Consider the following 16753-nt stretch of genomic DNA (forward strand, 5'->3'; position numbering starts at 1 on the left):
AGAACCTGTGTTAACTGTGCCTCTTACCCACAAGGTCGACGTGGGAAGCAAAGTAACCAAAGTTTCTGAGCTTGTTTTGCAGAACAACAGGAAGGCCACTGATAAGAGAGCAGCTTGCTGACAGCTCCCCCCACCACCACCACCTAGCTAAACATGGCACAGGTTCACTGAGAAGCTAAAATGACTGATCGTAAACTTTAGACATCCCAGACTAAAAATCTACTGCATGCAACACATAGAACCCCCCTGAATTTGCACATGCCACCCATGAAGAAATATGAAAGTCATGCCTGTGTAGAGGACTCTTAAAGCTTCAGCCCCCAGCTCTCTCCTACTCCCTCCCTCCTACTCTCGACTTCTCTGATAAATATCCCACGCAAAAGCCGCTCGAGGAGGCAGATCTAAGCTTAGTCTTCTGTCTCCTTGCTTGGCTGCCTTGCAATAAAGCCCTTTCTTTCCACAAAAGAACTGCCTCAGTATCTGGTTTTTCCCTGGTGCATCAGGCAAATGGACCCACTTATGGTCAGTAACACTTGTAACAGCCTCCCCTTAGGCAACCTTGAGAGGCACTGATGATCTTCCTCGGGACCTGCCCCACCACCCCTCTCTCCTTCTAGACTTATAACTAGACCTAACTCCTAGCAGGCCCCAAAGGGTAAGATGCAAAGTGTGACCTCCAAGGAGATGAACTTACTACCATCATTTTTAATTCTGGTTTTTAAAATAATTTTTTTTTTTAATATTCACCTGAGGTCCTTTGGACCAATTTGAATGGTCATTTAGCAGTCAACCAGGCCAGGTGGGAAGGGCAGAATTCACTGTTTTGAGGGAAAGGAACAGGGGTCTCAGAAGACCCTTAGAATTAATTCTTGTCCCTCCAGCTCCTTTCTCTCCTGCCACCTCTCCTTACCCAGCGCTCTGCCTCTCCTTGTCTTGATATGAATGTTTGTATATGTTAACCAAATATTTTTGCTTTCTTCCCTCACTCATCCTCATCATCTAATGTAAGATATGTTATTAATAGTAAACTTTACATTCTAATATTTAAGTTGCAGCATAAAAAGGAGAAGAGAAAACATCACCCAAGGATGCAGGGCTCACTCACCAGAGTGAGTATGTGCTGGGCAAAGGGAAATTGTCTCAGTCCTGACTGCCTGGCATCCTCCTGCCATCTGCTCTAGCCTGCCCCCTCCAAACTGGGGAATCTCAGTTTGCATTTCTAGGCCCAGAGCTTCTGGAGGGCAACCAGGGCATCATCCTTAGGGATTCTGGGGTGTAGGGGCGACACGGACCAGAACCAGGGTTTCCAGGTTCCCAGGAATTAGAATATTCTGCACAGGCTCAGGAGGCCAGGAAGCCCCCACCAGGCCTATGAGGCTGGTTTTCAGGCTCTGGAGGGACATAGAAAAAGAGCCACAGATGCCCTTCCCAGCCTTCCAGAAAGGCATCAGTGGTTGCTGGGACCCAGCTTGGCGGCGGTGGTGGTGGTGATGAGATAGTTTCCAGAGGCTCGAGTGGGCCAAGGAGCCTTCCTCTGGCCTCCTCCACAGATGGGACAGCCCCACCCTCTGGGAAGGACCTGGAACATTTCCAAGGTCTCACTCTAAGAGGGGCACCAGGTGGCACTAGGTAGAGATGTGGAGGAGCCCTCCATCCCCATCTTCAGTACATTGGACACCCTTCTTGGATAGAGAAACTTTATTCAATGCTGCATAAAAACAATAAATAGTAATAATGGTAAAAATAACAGTAATGATAAATAACAATCATAATGATGATCGCGATAAGTAGAAAAAGAGCCGCGGGGGAGGAGGAGGAGAAGCACAAGAAAAAAATGAATAGGAGGAGAAGAGAGAAAAAAGTACAGACCCTGGGAGTGAATGGCCAGGTACCCACATCGGGTCTCAGGCGGTGATTTGAAGTCCGAGTCCTAGGTTTGCACCATGAAACACGTTCCGTGAAGGTGAAGGAGAAGCAGCAACGCAAGGAGAAAAAGCCACCCACAGGAGGGTGAGGCCTGGGGGCTGTGGGGTGGGGTGGGGGGACCTCCACCAGGGGCCTGCCCCGAGGCCCGAGCGGGTTTCCCGGAGCTCAACGGGCAGGTGTGGGGCCCACGCCGGCCCCGGCCGAACCGCGGTGGCCTTTCAGGCACCTGCTCTACCTGCCCGCTCCGTTCGGCCTGGGGCAATCGGAGGGCGTCCCGCCGGCAGAAGGCGGCACAGGCGGGCGACGCGGCTCCCCAGCTCCGGGAACTGAGAAAACTGCGCGGGCGGGGCGGGGCGGGCGGGAGCCCCCTCCGGCGTTAGCAGTTCCTCGGCCGTCATAGACTGAGATCGTTTCCATGGTCTCAAGTCAAACAGGGACGCCCTCCTTGGGACTCCCAAGCCCACTCGGGCAGATCCCGGCCTCAGGAGGGGGGCTTGGAAAGTGTTCAGGGGCTCCTTTGACAAACAGGCACAGGATGGTAATGCGGCAGCCTGGGAGCAGCTGTGTATGTGTATGTATGTTGGGGAACTCGGTTAAATTCTTCAGTAAACAGGAGACCCTTCATGGATAGAAAAACTTTATTCAGTGTTTCATAACAACAGTAAATAACAATAATAACGGATTAATGGATTCCTAAGGAAAAGAACAAACAGGATTTGATTATAAATGGAGGATGAGGAAGAGGAGATAAGGGTGGGTTCTCATTTTATGGCTTCAGCAACAGAATGAAGAATGGGTCCCTTCAATGAGATGGTGACAAATGTGGCTGAGCAGATTCAGAGCAAGGCAGGCAGAGGTGAAAACAGTTTTAGTGAATGTTTGACCTGAGCACCTGCAAGATAGAGATATCCAGGAGGCAGTTTGACACAGGTCTGACCAAAAGAAATAGGAGGAAAGGATGCAGACAGTTGTCATAGAAACGTTTCAACGAGGAAAATGTTTTCTGGATAGAGATTGCATGTCTTTTTCCAAAATTTTCCGCAATAAACATGTATTACTTTTATAATCATAAAAAAATATACAGAAAAGGAAGGAGTAGTCGCTTTTAGACACTGCAGCACTGTGAAACAAAGAAATGTGTCCTGTGGGTGGTGGAGACAGCTGGTGACCCTGCCATGAGGGACAGCAGTGGATGAGTGGGACAGAACCAGAAGTTCATGATGGAGAAGTGACTGGAAGATGACAAAGTGAACACTGGCACTAATTTCTGGAGACCTAACACATCACTGTGGCCCTCCAGTCAGAGCAGCTGCTTATGGGGGTCACGTGATCAGTTTTAGCTCAGATTCATCTCAAAATGGGTCCAGTCGGTCCCCAAACCCATCCTGTGGTTTATTTCTCCAGTTCCAGAAGGAATAATTAGAACAGACATACTCAGTAGCTGGCATAGTCCCCACGTTGGTTTCCTGACCTTTGGAGGGAAGTCTATTATTGTGGGAAAGGCCAGTGGAAGCCACTAGAACTGCCTGTACCAAGGAGACTAGTAAACCAAAAGCAATACTGCATTCCTGGAGGAACTGCAGATATTAGTGCCACCGTCAAGGATTTGAAAGAGGCAGAGGTGGTGGTTCTCACCACATCCCCATTCAGCACTCCTGTTTGGCTCATGCAGAAGACAAGGATCCTGTAGACAATGGATTATCATAAATTTAACCAAGTGATGACTCCAATTTCATCTCCTGTTCCAGGTGTAGTTTTGTTACTTGAGGAAATTAACACATCCCATGGCACCTGGTATGCAGCTATTGAGCTGGAAAATGCATTTTTCTCAATAGCTTTTAGTATAAGTCACCAGAAGGAGTTTACTTTTAGCTGGCAAGACCAACAATACACCTTCACTGTCCTATCTCAGGAGTATCTCAATTTTCCAGCCTTATGTTGTAGTATAGTCCTCAAGGACATTAGATGCCTTTCCTTTCCATGAAATATCATACTAGTTTAATACATTGATGATATTATTCTGATTGAACCTGGTGAGCAGGAAGTAGCAACTCTAGATATATTGGTAAAACATGTCAGAGGGTAGGAAATAAATCCCACAAAAATTCAGGGACCTACCACCTCAGTGAACTTTCTAGGAATGCACTGGTGTGGAGTACGTTGAGATATCCCTTCTAAGGTGAAGGATAGGTTGCTGCATCTGGCCCCTTCTCTGACCAAAAAGAGGCACAACCTCTAGTAGGCCTCTTTGGATTTTGGAGGCAACATATTCCTCATCTGGGTGTGCTACTCTTGTCCAATTACTGAATGACCCAAAAAGCTGCTAATTTTGAGTGGGGCCCAGAACAAGAGAAAGCTCTACAACAGGTCCAGGCTGCTGGGTAAGCTGCTCTCCCTCTTGGGCCATGAGATCCAGCAGATCGAATGGTGCTTGAAGTGCCATTGGCGGATGGGAGCATTGTTTGGTGTCTACCCTTTTGAGAATCAGCTTTTGGCTTGCTACTGGGCCTAAGTAGAGACTGAACACAACCATGGGCCACCAAGTTACTATTTGACCTGAGCTGTATATCATGAACTGCACAGCTCCACAAAGCCATAAAGTTGGCATGCACAGGAGCACTCCATCATCAAATGGAAATGGTATCCAGTATAGGAGATGGAGCTCAAGCAAGCCTTGAAGGCACAATTAAGCTGCATAAGGAAGTGGCCCAAATGCCCATGGCCCCCACTGTTGCTGCACTACCTTCTCTCTCCCAGCCCACACTTATGACCTCACAGGGAGTTCCCTAAGAGCAGTTGACCAAGGAAGAGAACACTGGGCCTGGTTAACAAATGGCCTGCACAGTATGCAGGCCACTCAAAAGTGGACAGCTGCAGCTGCAGCCCTTTCTGGGACATTCCTGAAGGACAGTGGTGAAGGGAAACCTTCCCAGCCCAATGGGCAGAACTTTGAGCAGTACAGCTGGTTGTTAATTTTGCATAGAAGGAGAAGTGGCCAAAGAAGCGATTATATATTGATTCATGGGCTGTAGCCAGATTTGGCTAGATGGTGAGGGACATGGAAGGAACTTGATTGGAAACTTGGTGATGAGGAGGTTGGAGGAAGAGGTATGTGGATAGACATCTTTGTATGGGAAAAGATTGAGAAGATATTTGTGTCCCATGAGAATGCTCACTAAAGGATGATCTCAGCAGAGAATGGTGTTAATAATCAAATGGGCAGTATGATCCATTCTGTCGATACTAGTCAGCATCTTTCTCCAGTCACTTCTGTCATTGCCCAATGGGTTCATGAACAAAGTGACAACACTGGCAGGGATAGAGCTTGTGCCTAGGCTCAGCAATATGGGCTTTCACTCAACAAGGCCAAGCTGGTGAGTGCCCATTTGCTAGCAGCAGAGACCAACACTGAGCACCCAATATGGCACCATTGCCCATGCTGTTTACGTTGGATCCCTTCCATCATGGAAAGGGCAGCGTTTTGTTCTTACTGAAATAGACACTTACTCTGGATACAAATTTGCCTTCACTGCATGCAACTCTTCTGCCAAAACTACCGTCTGTGGACTTACAGAATGCCTTATCTGCCATTATGGTACTCCATACAGCACCCCTTCTGATCAAGGAACTAACTTCAGAACAAATAAAGTGTAGCAGTGGGCCCATGCTCATGGATTTAACTCATCTTACCATGTTGCCCACCATCCTGGAGCAGCTGCCTTGATGGAATTTACTTGACCGTTTTTAATTTCATGAAAGTTTTGTAGTTTTCAGTGAACAAGTCTTTACCCTCCTTGGTTACATTTATTCCTAAGTATTTTGTTCTTTTTGATGCTATTGGAATTGTTTTCTTCACTTGCTTTCCAGATTGTTCATTGCAAGTGTATACATATGCAATTAATTTTCACATATGGATCTTGCATCCAGCAACCTTGCCAAACTTGTTTACTAGTTCTGATAGTTTTTTAGTAGATTCTTTAGGATTTTCTGTATATAAGATTATGTCATCTGTGAATAGAGATAGTTTTTACTTCTTCCTTTCCAATATGGATGCCTTTTATTTATTTTTCTTTTCTAATTGCCCTGAGTAGAACTTCAGTACAATGTTGAGTAGAAGTGATCTTAGGGGAAAAGCATCCAATCTTTTACCATTAAGTATGTGGGTTTTTTATAGATGACTTTTATCAGGTTGGGGAAGTTCACTTCTATTCATAGTTTGTTAAATGTTTTTATCGTGAAAGGGTGTTGTTGGATTTGATCAAATGCTTTTTCTGTAACTATTGAGTTGGTCATGTGATTTTTGTTATTTATTCTATTAATATGATGTGTTACATTAATTGATTTGGGGATGTTAAAATAACTTTGCATTCCTAGGATAAACCCTACTTGGTCATGATATATAATTCTTTTTATATTTTGTTGGATTCTGTTTACTAGTATTTTGTTGAGAATGTTTATGTGATTTTTAAAAATTGTGGTAAAATGTGCATAAAATAAAATTTACCATCTTAACTATTTTTAAGTGTACAGTTCAATAGTATTAGTACATTCATATTGTTGTGCAACCATCACCATCATCCATCTACAGAACTCTTTTCATCTCACAAAACTAAAACTTTGTATTCATTATATAATAACTCTCATTTCCCCCTCCTCACAGCCCCTGGCAACCACCCTTCTACTTTCTATCTCTATGAATTTGACTACTCTAGATACCTCATAGAAGTGAAATCATACAGTATTTGTCTTTTTGTGACTGCCTTGTTTCACATAGCATAATGTCCTGAAGGTTTATCCACATAGTAGCATGTGTCAGAATTCCATTCCTCTTTAAGGCTGAATAATATTCCATTGTATGTATATACTACATTTTGTTTATCCATTCATCTGTCAGTTGGCAGATGGATGGACATTTGGGTTACTTTCACCATTTGGCTATAGTGAACAAGGCTACTATGACATGAGCATACAAATACCTCTTTGAGACCCTATTTTCAAATCTTTTGGGTATATACCCAAAAGTAATTGCTAGATCATATGTTGATTCAATTTTTCATTTTTTGAGGAGCCACCATACTGTTTTCTGCAGCATCTGCACCATTTTACATTCTCACCTATAGTGCACATGCACAAGTGTTCCAATTTCTCCATATCCTTACCAACACTTGTTATTTTCTGTTGTTTTTTTAATGGTAGACATCCTAATGTGTGTGCAGTGGTATTTCATTGTAGTTTTGATTTGCATTTCCCTAATGATTAGTGATGTTGAGCATCTTTTCATGTGCTTATTGGCCATTTGTATATCTTCTTTGGAGAAATATCTATTCAAGTCCTTTGCCCATTCTTAAATCAGATTGTTTGTTTTTGTTGTTGTTGAGTTGGACAAGTTCTTTATATATTTTGGATATTAATGCCTTATCAGATATATGATTTGGAAATATTTTCTGCCATTCCAAAGGTAGCCTTTTCACTCTGTTGATTGTGTTCTTTGATGTAGAGAAGTTTTTAAATTTGATGTTAGTCCTATTTGTCTATTTTTTCTTTTTGTTGCCTGTGCTTTTGATGTCATATCCAAGAAATCATTGCCAAATCCAATGTCATGAGACTTTCATGTCTCCTTCCAAGAGTTTTGTAGTATTATCTCTTACATTTAGGTCTTTGATCTATTTTGAGTAAATTTTTATATAGGGGTTAAGATAATGGTCCAACTTTACTCTCTTTTGCATGTGGATATTCAGTTTTCCCAACACCATTTGTTGAAAAGACCATCCTTTCCCCCATTGAATGGTCTTGGTACCCTTGTTAAAAATCATTTGACCAGAGAATGATGTCAGCATCATGGAGGAGTGGGTTGTTCTCTTTGTCTCTCTCCTCTAAGTTACAACTAAACAGGCATCCGTTAACCAATAGAGGATTCCCACCACAGCACAACAGGAAGTCTGAGAGATTCATGCAGCTATACATCCAAAGGTGGGTGGACTGGATCCCTGAGAAGCAGTGGAAGTAGGGGAGCAGCCCCCTCCCCCTCCCCAGTGTCAGTGATCCAGGTCATGGATCCTCACATAGCAGCCAGTGTGGTTGTGAGTGGAGGCGGGGGTGGCCTGGCCCACGTGCAAACATTTGCACATGTAGCCCAGCTGTGGAGCTCTCACCCTGCCGTGGTAGTCCACCTATGTGAATGCTCCCCACCAAGTGGAGGTGGCTCAGCCCATGCAAAGGAACCTCACCCAGCAGCTGCAGCTTGGCTCACAGAGAGGTTGACTGGCATAACTATGAGCAGATGGAGCAGGAACAGAAAAAAGAGCCCCTGCCCCTCCAATGGTGGCAGGCGGAATCTGTGACGAGAAGCAACAGGAACCACAGCAGAACTGGTGACCCAGCCCCCAGTGCAGCAACCCCAATACCAGCTCCACCAGCAGTGGGGGCTGTATACAGGTCTCTGGGTCCCCAGTTCCTTGCCAGTGACAGTGACACCTGTGAACCCAGCACCTTTGGCAGTGGTGCAACCAGCACCCTAAGACAACCCAGGAACAGCAGCACAGGTGGTGCATGGGACAGCAGCATCCAAGCCCACAGAGAGCCAGTGGAAGAACACAAGACCCAGGTGACCAAAACCAAAGTAACCAAAGCCGTACCCAAATAAGAAAAGGTGATTACTACCACAAATGCACCAGCAGAGGATCAAATCATCAAACACCATGAAGAACTACAGTAACACTGCAGAACAGAAGGAAAGTGACAACTCTCCAGAAACCAAACCTGAAGTCACAGAAGACTACAATTTAACTGACAGAGAATTCAAAATAGCTCTCATGAAGGAACTCAATGAATTACAAGAAAACTCACAAAGACAGTTCAATGAGCTCAGGAATAAAATTAATGAACAGAAAGAATACCTCACCAAAGAGATTGAAGCTCTACAAAAAAAAAACCATCAGAAATTCTGGATATGAATAACACAACTAATGAGATAAAAAATAATGTAGAAAGAATAAAAGATGGAGTAGACCTTATGAAGGAAACTATTAGTGAGCTCGAAGATAGGAACCTAGAGTGCTTCAGGTGCAGGAGGAGAGAGAACTAAGATTCAAAAAAAATGAAGAAATTCTTTGAGAAATATCCGACTCAACTAGGAAAAGTAACATAAAGGTTATAGGTATCCCAGAGGGAGAAGGGAGGGAGGAAGGAGCAGAGAGCTTGTTCAGAGAAATAATAGCTGAGAACTTCAAAAGCCTGGGGAAGGAACTGGACATACAAGTACATGAAGCCAACAGAACAGCTGATTATATCAATGCAAAAAGACCTTCTCCAAGGCATATAATATTAAAACTGTCAAAAGTCAATGACAAAGGAAAAATATTAAGGGCAGCAAGAGAGAAGAAAATCACCTAAAAGGAACCCCTGTCAGGCTATCAGTGGATTTCTCAGCAGAAACCTTACAGGCTAGGAGAGAGTGGAATAATATATTCAAATACTGAAAGACAAAAACCATCAGCCAATAATACTCTATCCAGTGAAATTATCCTTCAGATATGATGGAGAAATAAAATCTTTCCTAGATAAAAGGTAAGGGAGTTCATCACCACTAGACCTCCCTTCCAAGAAATGATGGAGGAGCCCTCCTACCTGAAACAAAAAGGCAAGGGTTTACAAAACTTTGAGCAAAGAGATAAATGGACAAAATCAGAAAATTGCAGTTCTCTATCAGAATAGGTTAGCAAACACTTAATTATAATATAAAAGGTAAAAGGAAAGAAAGCATCAAAAATAACTATAAACATCTCAATTTACTCACAAACTCACTACACAAAGAAGAATAATTTATGACAACAAAAACATAGAAGGGCAAGAGGAAAGAGATGGAAACTGCTCAGGCTAGTGGAGGTGAGGCTTTCAGAAAATGGACTATCTCATCATGAGATCTTATATACAAACCTCATGGTAACCACAATACAAAAAATCAGAGCAGAGTCACAAATGATAAAGAGAAAATTGAGAAAACCCTCACAGAAAACCACCAAACTGAAATGGCAGTCAGAAATACAAGAGAAAAGAAACAATGGAAATATAGAACAACTGGAAAATAAGGAATAAAATGGCAATATTAAGCCCTCATATATCAATAATCACTCTAAATGTAAATGAATTGAACTCACCAATCAAAAGACACAGAGTGGCTGTGTCTGATGATATAAAATAATGATGTATATAATAATGTACGCCTGACATTTACACAATGTTATAAGCCAACATGACCTCAATAAAATGATTTTTTTTAAATGAATACATATTGTAAAAAAAAAAATCATATGTGAGGGTTTATTTATGGGCTCTCTACTCTACTCCATTTGCCTGTATGTCTGCCTATATTCTGGTAACACACTGTTATGATTACTGTAGCTTTGTAATAAGTTTTGAAATCAGGAAGTGTGAGTCCTCCAGTTTTGCTCTTTTTTTTCAGGATTGTCTTGTCTATTTGGGGTTGCTTGAGATTCCACATGAACTTTAGGATGGATTTTTCTATTTCTACAAAAATTACCATTGGGATTTTGATACACATTGCATTGAATCCATAAACCAATTTGGGTATAATTGACATCTTAATAATATTAAGTCTTCCAGACATTTTTCCAAAGAAGATATTAAAGTGGCCAACAGGTACATGAAAAGTGCTCAATATCACTAATCGTCAGAGAAATGCAAATCAAAATCACAATGAGATATCACCTGTTAAAATGGCTATCATCAAAAAGACAAGAGATAAATGCTGGTGAGGCTGTGGAGAAAAAGGAACCCTTGTACACTGTTGGTAGGAATGTAAATTGGTACAGCCACTATGGAAAACAGTATGGAGGTTCCTCAAAAAATTAAAAATAGAACTACCATAGGATTCAGCAATTCTACTTCTAGGTATATATCCAAAGGAAATGAAATCACTGTGTTGAAGAGATATCTGCACTCCCGTGTTCATTGCAGCATTATTTACAATAGCCAAGACACAGAACAACCTAAATGTACATTGCCAGGTGAGTAGATAAATGAAATATGGTATATATATGTGCAGTGGAATACTATTCAGCCACAAAAAGGAAATCCTGCCGTTTGCAACAACGTGGATGGACCTTGAGGGAATCGTGCTAAGTGAAATGTCAGCCAGAGAAAGATAAATACTGTGTGATATCACTTATATGTGGAATCTAAAACAACAACAACAACAAACTCACAGAAAAAGTTCATATTTGTGGTTATTAGAGGCAAGAGGTGGGGTTTGGGGGAATTGGATAAAGGTGATCAAAAGTTACAAACTTCCAGTTATAAAATAAATAAGTACTGAGGATGTAGCACACAACATGATGACTATAGTTAAAATCGTTGTATGGTATATCTGAAACTTGCTAGGAGAGTAAATCCTAAAAGTTCTCATCACAATGAAAAAATTTTATTCTTTTTTCTGTGACTATATGAGGAGATGGATGTTAACTAAACTTATTGTGGTAATGTATGTTAAGTCATTATGCGGTACATCTTAAACTTATAGAGAAGTGTATGCCAACTATATCTCGATAAAGCTGAAAAAAATATTGTCTTCCAATCCACGAACATGAGATGTCTTTCCATTTATTTGTGTCTTCTTTAATTTCTTTCAGCAAATTTTTGTGGTTTTCAGTGTAAAGTCTTCTGCCTTCTTGGTTAAGTTTATTCCTAAATATCTTGTTCTTTTTGAAGCTATTATAAAGGGAATTGTTTCTTAATTTCCTTTTCAGATTACCCATTGTTAGTGTATAGAAACACAACCGATTTTTTTCTGCGTTAATTCTGTATCTTGCAACTTTGCCAATTTGGTTTATTACTTCTAACGGTTTTTTTGTGTGTGGAATCTTTAGATTTTCTACATATAAGATCATGTGATCTACGAACAGAGAATTTTACTCCTATCCATTTTGGATGCCTCTTACTTCTGTTTCTTGCCTAGTTGCTCTGCGTAGGTCTTCCTGTGCTATGTTGAAGAGAAGTGGTGAAAGTGGACATCCTTGTCTTGTTCCTGATCTCAGAGGAAAGGCTTTTAGTCTTACACCATTGAATATGATGTTAACTACAGCCTTTATTATGTTGAGGTAGTTTCCTTATAATCCTAGTTTGTTGAGTGGTTTTTATCATGAAAAAGTGCTGAATTTTGTTAAATGCTTTTTCTGCATCAGTTGAGATGATGGTTTTTTTCTTTCATTCTATTACCGATTTTCTTTTTTTGTGTGTGTGAGGAAGATCAGCCCTGAGCTAACATCCATGCTAATCCTCCTCTTTTTGCTGAGGAAGACCGGCTCTGAGCTAACATCTATTGCCAATCCTCCTCCTTTTTTTCCCCCAAAGCCCCAGTAGATAGTTGTATGTCATAGTTGCACATCCTTCTAGTTGCCGCATGTGGGACGTGGCCTCGCCATGGCCAGAGAAGCGGTGCATCGGTGTGTGCTAGGGATCCGAACCTGGGCCGCCAGTGGTGGAGCGTGCGCACTTAACCGCCAAGCCACGGGGCCGGCCTTACCGATTTTCATATATCGGATCAACCTTGAATTTCATGAATAAATTCCACTTGGTCACGGTATATAATCCTTTTCATGTGCTGTTGAATTCTGTTTGCTAGAATTTTTTCATGATTTCTCCATCAATATTTATCAGGGATATTGGTCTGTAGTTTTCTTTTGGAATGTCTTTGTCTGGCTTGGGTATGAGAATAATGCTGGTCTCCTAGAATGAGTTAGGAAGTGTTCCCTCTTCAATTTTTTGAAGAGTTTGGAGAGGATTGGTGTTAATTCTTTAAATATTTGGTAGAACTCACAAGTGAAGGCATCTGGTCCTGAGTTTTTCTTTCTTGAGAAGTTTTTGCTGATTCAATCCCCTTACCGATTATAGGTTTGTTCCGATTTTCTATTTCTTCACGATTCAGTCTTGGTAGGTTGTGTGTTACTAGGAATTTGTCCATTTGATCTAGGTTGCACAATAATATTGAGGCATGATTGTTCATAGTACTTTGTTATAATACTTTTTATTTCTGTAAAATCAGTTGTAGTGTCCCCTCTTTTATTTCTAATTTTAGTTAGTTGAATCTTCTCTCTTTTTTCCTTTGTCATCCTAACTAAAAGTTCATCAATTTTGTTGATCTTTTTGAAAAACCAACTCTTGGTTTCATTAGTTTTATCTATTTTTCTATTCTATAGTCTGTGTATCTCTGTTCTAATCTCTTTCTGCTACATTTAGGTTTAGTTTGTGCTTCTTTTTCTAGTTCCTTAAGGTATAAATTTAGGTTGTTGACGACATCTTTTTTCTTTTTTGATGTAAGTTTTACAGCTAATATTTCTAAACACAGCTTTCACTGCATCTAATAAGTTTGGGTATATTGTGTTTTCATTTTCATTTATCTCAAGATATTTTTTATTTCTCTTTTGATTTCTTTTTTGACTCATTGGTTGTTTAAGAGTGTGTTTTCTTTCCACGTATTTGTGGATTTTCCCATTTCCCTTCTGCGATTGATTTCTAGTTTCATTCCATTGTAATCAAAAAAGATGCTATGTATGATTTCAATTTTTAAAAATTTCTTAAGACTTGTTTTGTAGCCTAACATACAGTCTATCCTGGAGAATGTTTCCTTTGCACTGGAGAAAAATGTATATTCTGCTGTTGTTGATTGGAGTGTTCTGTATATGTCTTTTAGGTCCAATTGATTTCAAAAACTTATTACAAAGCTATAGTAATCATAATACACAGTAATCATAGCAATGTGGCACTGGCATAAAGACAGGCATACAGACCAATGGAATAGAATAGAAAGCCCATAAATAAACCTTCATATATATGGTTGAATGATTTTTTACCAAATAAGGAAATAGAGTACTTGAACAATATGCCCTTAGCATATTAATCATAGTTTAAAAAAATTCCTGATCTAATAATTCCAACATCCCTGCCGTATCTAGTCTGGTTCTGATGCTTGCTCTGTCTCTTCAAACTGTGTATTTTGCCTTTGAGTATGCCTTGTAATATTTGTTCAAAGACATATATGATGTACTGGGTAAAAAGATGTGTGGTAAATAGGCCTTTATTGATGTGGTGATAAGGTGTGGGTGGAGGGGAAGCATTCCGTAGTCCATGAAATTATGATTAGTTCTCAGTCTTTTAGTGGGCCTGTGCCTCCGAGCTGTGAACTTCACAAGTGTTTCTCAGTATTTCTCCCTCCTTTAGGTGGGACGGGATGGCTAGAGGGGGCTGGCATTGCGTATTTCCCTTTACTCAGCTTGGTTGTGCTCTGATAAAACCCCAATAAGTTAGGCTTTGTTGAAATAGTTCTCTCGAGGGCAGGCTTTGTAAGAACAGAATGTTCTGGCTTATTTCAAAATGGTTCCTTTTTTCTCACCCTCTGCTGGAAGCACAGGGGGCTTTCTCTCTGATCTTCACTGTGAGAACCGAGTAAGGCTCCTGGAAAAGAAACTCATACAATTGTGGGCACACTAAGAGTGGGTCCCTCCTGGAGTTTTTTTTTTTTGGCTGAGGAAGATTGGCCTTGGGCTAACATCCATGCTCATCTTCCTCTAGTTTATATGTGGGACACCTGCCACAACACGTCTTGATGAGCAGTGCTTAGGTCCGCGCCCAGGATCCAAACCTGCAAAAGCGGAGCTCGTGAACTTAACCACTATGCCACTGGGCCGGGCCCCCCGCCGGCCCCCCCACCAGAATTTTTAACTCACAGACTTGTGCACACTAAGCCTCCAACAATTCATCAGTTTCAGTTTAGGTTTTCTTACTCTGATACTGGTTCCCATAGAAATTTCTGTTCATGGGCTTCTGCTTGGATACGTTCTGATTCTCTGTATCCACCTGTCTGTCTCCCCGATTTATGGGTCAGCAGTTTGCCCTGTGACCTCACTTTTCTAATGGGTCTAAAAAGAGTTGTTGATTTTCAGTTCCTTTAGCTTTTTACTTGTTAGGACAGAGTGACAACTTTCAAGCTCCAGATATGCTAGTCCAGAAACTGGATCTCTATTATTTCTATCTTCTTACTGATATTCTGTTTGTATATTGTTTTCCTGATTTCCTTTAGTTCTCCGTAGGTGTTCTAATTTAGCTCATTGAGCATATTTAAGGCAGTTGTTTCCACGTGTTTGTCGAGTAAGTCTGAAGCCTGTGTTTCTTTAGGGTCAGTTTCTGGATATTTATTTTATTCCTTTGAATGGATCATGTTTTCCTGCTTCTTTGTATGCTTTGTGATCTTCTGTTGAAAATTGGACATTTGAAAAAACAGGTACCTCTCCCAGTCTTTGCGGACTGATTCCACGCAGGGGAAGACCTGCAGTCATCAGTGCAGCGTGAAAAGCCCAAGGTCTTCTCGGGCTTTGCTGGCGGTCCATCTTTCTTGGGCCTGTGTGTGTGCTTTTTTCCCCAATTTTTCTATATACACTGATGCTTTTTAAAATGTCTTATGTCCCTAAGAGTCTCACCCTGCTCTTCTCAGGGCCTTACATGTTCTATTGTATTCCTCTGCCCATAATCTCTTGCCCCCAGGTGCCCACAGGTCTGAAATCCCCTTGCCTTGGCACCCGCCACCACTTTCATCAGCCTCCAACCTGACATCCAAACTAATCCACCACCCTGTTAGCGCTCTGAGTCAGGCAAGACAAAAACCAGTCCCTCCCACGGCCCCCGGACAAGTTGGAACATTGCGAACAACTTCTACTTCTTTCCGTCCCCGCTAAGGGAGGAACCAGAAATTGAGTGCTTCCTCCTAACCACTCCGCGCTGGAGAGGGAGTGGGCAAGGATGGTCAAAAACGCCATATGACATTTTTGTTTGAAATGTTTTAAGTGCAAGTTTTTCTTGGTTATGCATTGTTTTTTCTTGGTTTTTCTCACAAAGCTGCTTTGGTCACTATGGTGTTTACCTAGTGTTTCTGTCGGGGAACAAGGGCCCGGAGCTTCCTACTCCTGCCATCTTGCTCACACCAACCAATATGTTATCTTTTGCTGGTAAAATTACCTAATAATTTTGAGATTCATCCATTATGTGATAATACTTGGATCAATCATTCTTTCCTTTTTATTAATTAATAATATTCCACTGTATGAATATACCACACTTTGTTCATCCATTTTCCTAGTTATGCACTCTTTGTTTCTAGTTTTTTGCTATTATGAATAAGGCTCATAGAATGTTCATGTACAAGTCTTTGTGTAGAGCTAAATTTTCACTTCTCTTGGGTAAACACACAGATGTAGGATTACTATACCATAGCATATATGTATGTCTAACTTGATAAGAGACTTCCAAAGTGGTTTCTTTTTTGAAACGTCCTATTTTTATTGGGTTGTCATTTTACTGTTGATTTGTTGGTGTTCTTTGTATATTCTGGATACAACTCCTTTGTCAGTTATATGAAAACAGTATTGTCCTCCAGTCTATGCCTTGGTGTTTCAGTTTCTTAACATTGTCTTTTGATGAGAAGTTTTAAAATTGTGAACAAATCATTTATCATTTTTTCCTAAAGTTACTGACCAAAGAGGTTAGTACATTTTCTGTTCTATGACATCTTTGCCTACCTCCACCTTAAGGTTGTGAAATTATTCTCATATTTTCTTCTAGAAGCTTTGTATTTTACCTTTCACATTTAGGTCTGTGATCCATATCGAGTTAATTCTTGTGTATGGTGTGGGCAAGGGTGTCAAAGTTCAGTTTTTTCCACGTGGTTATGCAGTTATTTAGCACCATTAAAAAAAGGCTTTCCCTTCTCCATTAAATTCCTTTGGCACCTTTATTGAAAAATCAACTGACCACATAGGTA

Source organism: Ceratotherium simum, chromosome 3 (assembly GCF_057802395.1).
Source record: "Ceratotherium simum simum isolate JZ-2026a chromosome 3, ASM5780239v1, whole genome shotgun sequence".
NCBI lineage: Eukaryota > Metazoa > Chordata > Mammalia > Perissodactyla > Rhinocerotidae > Ceratotherium > Ceratotherium simum.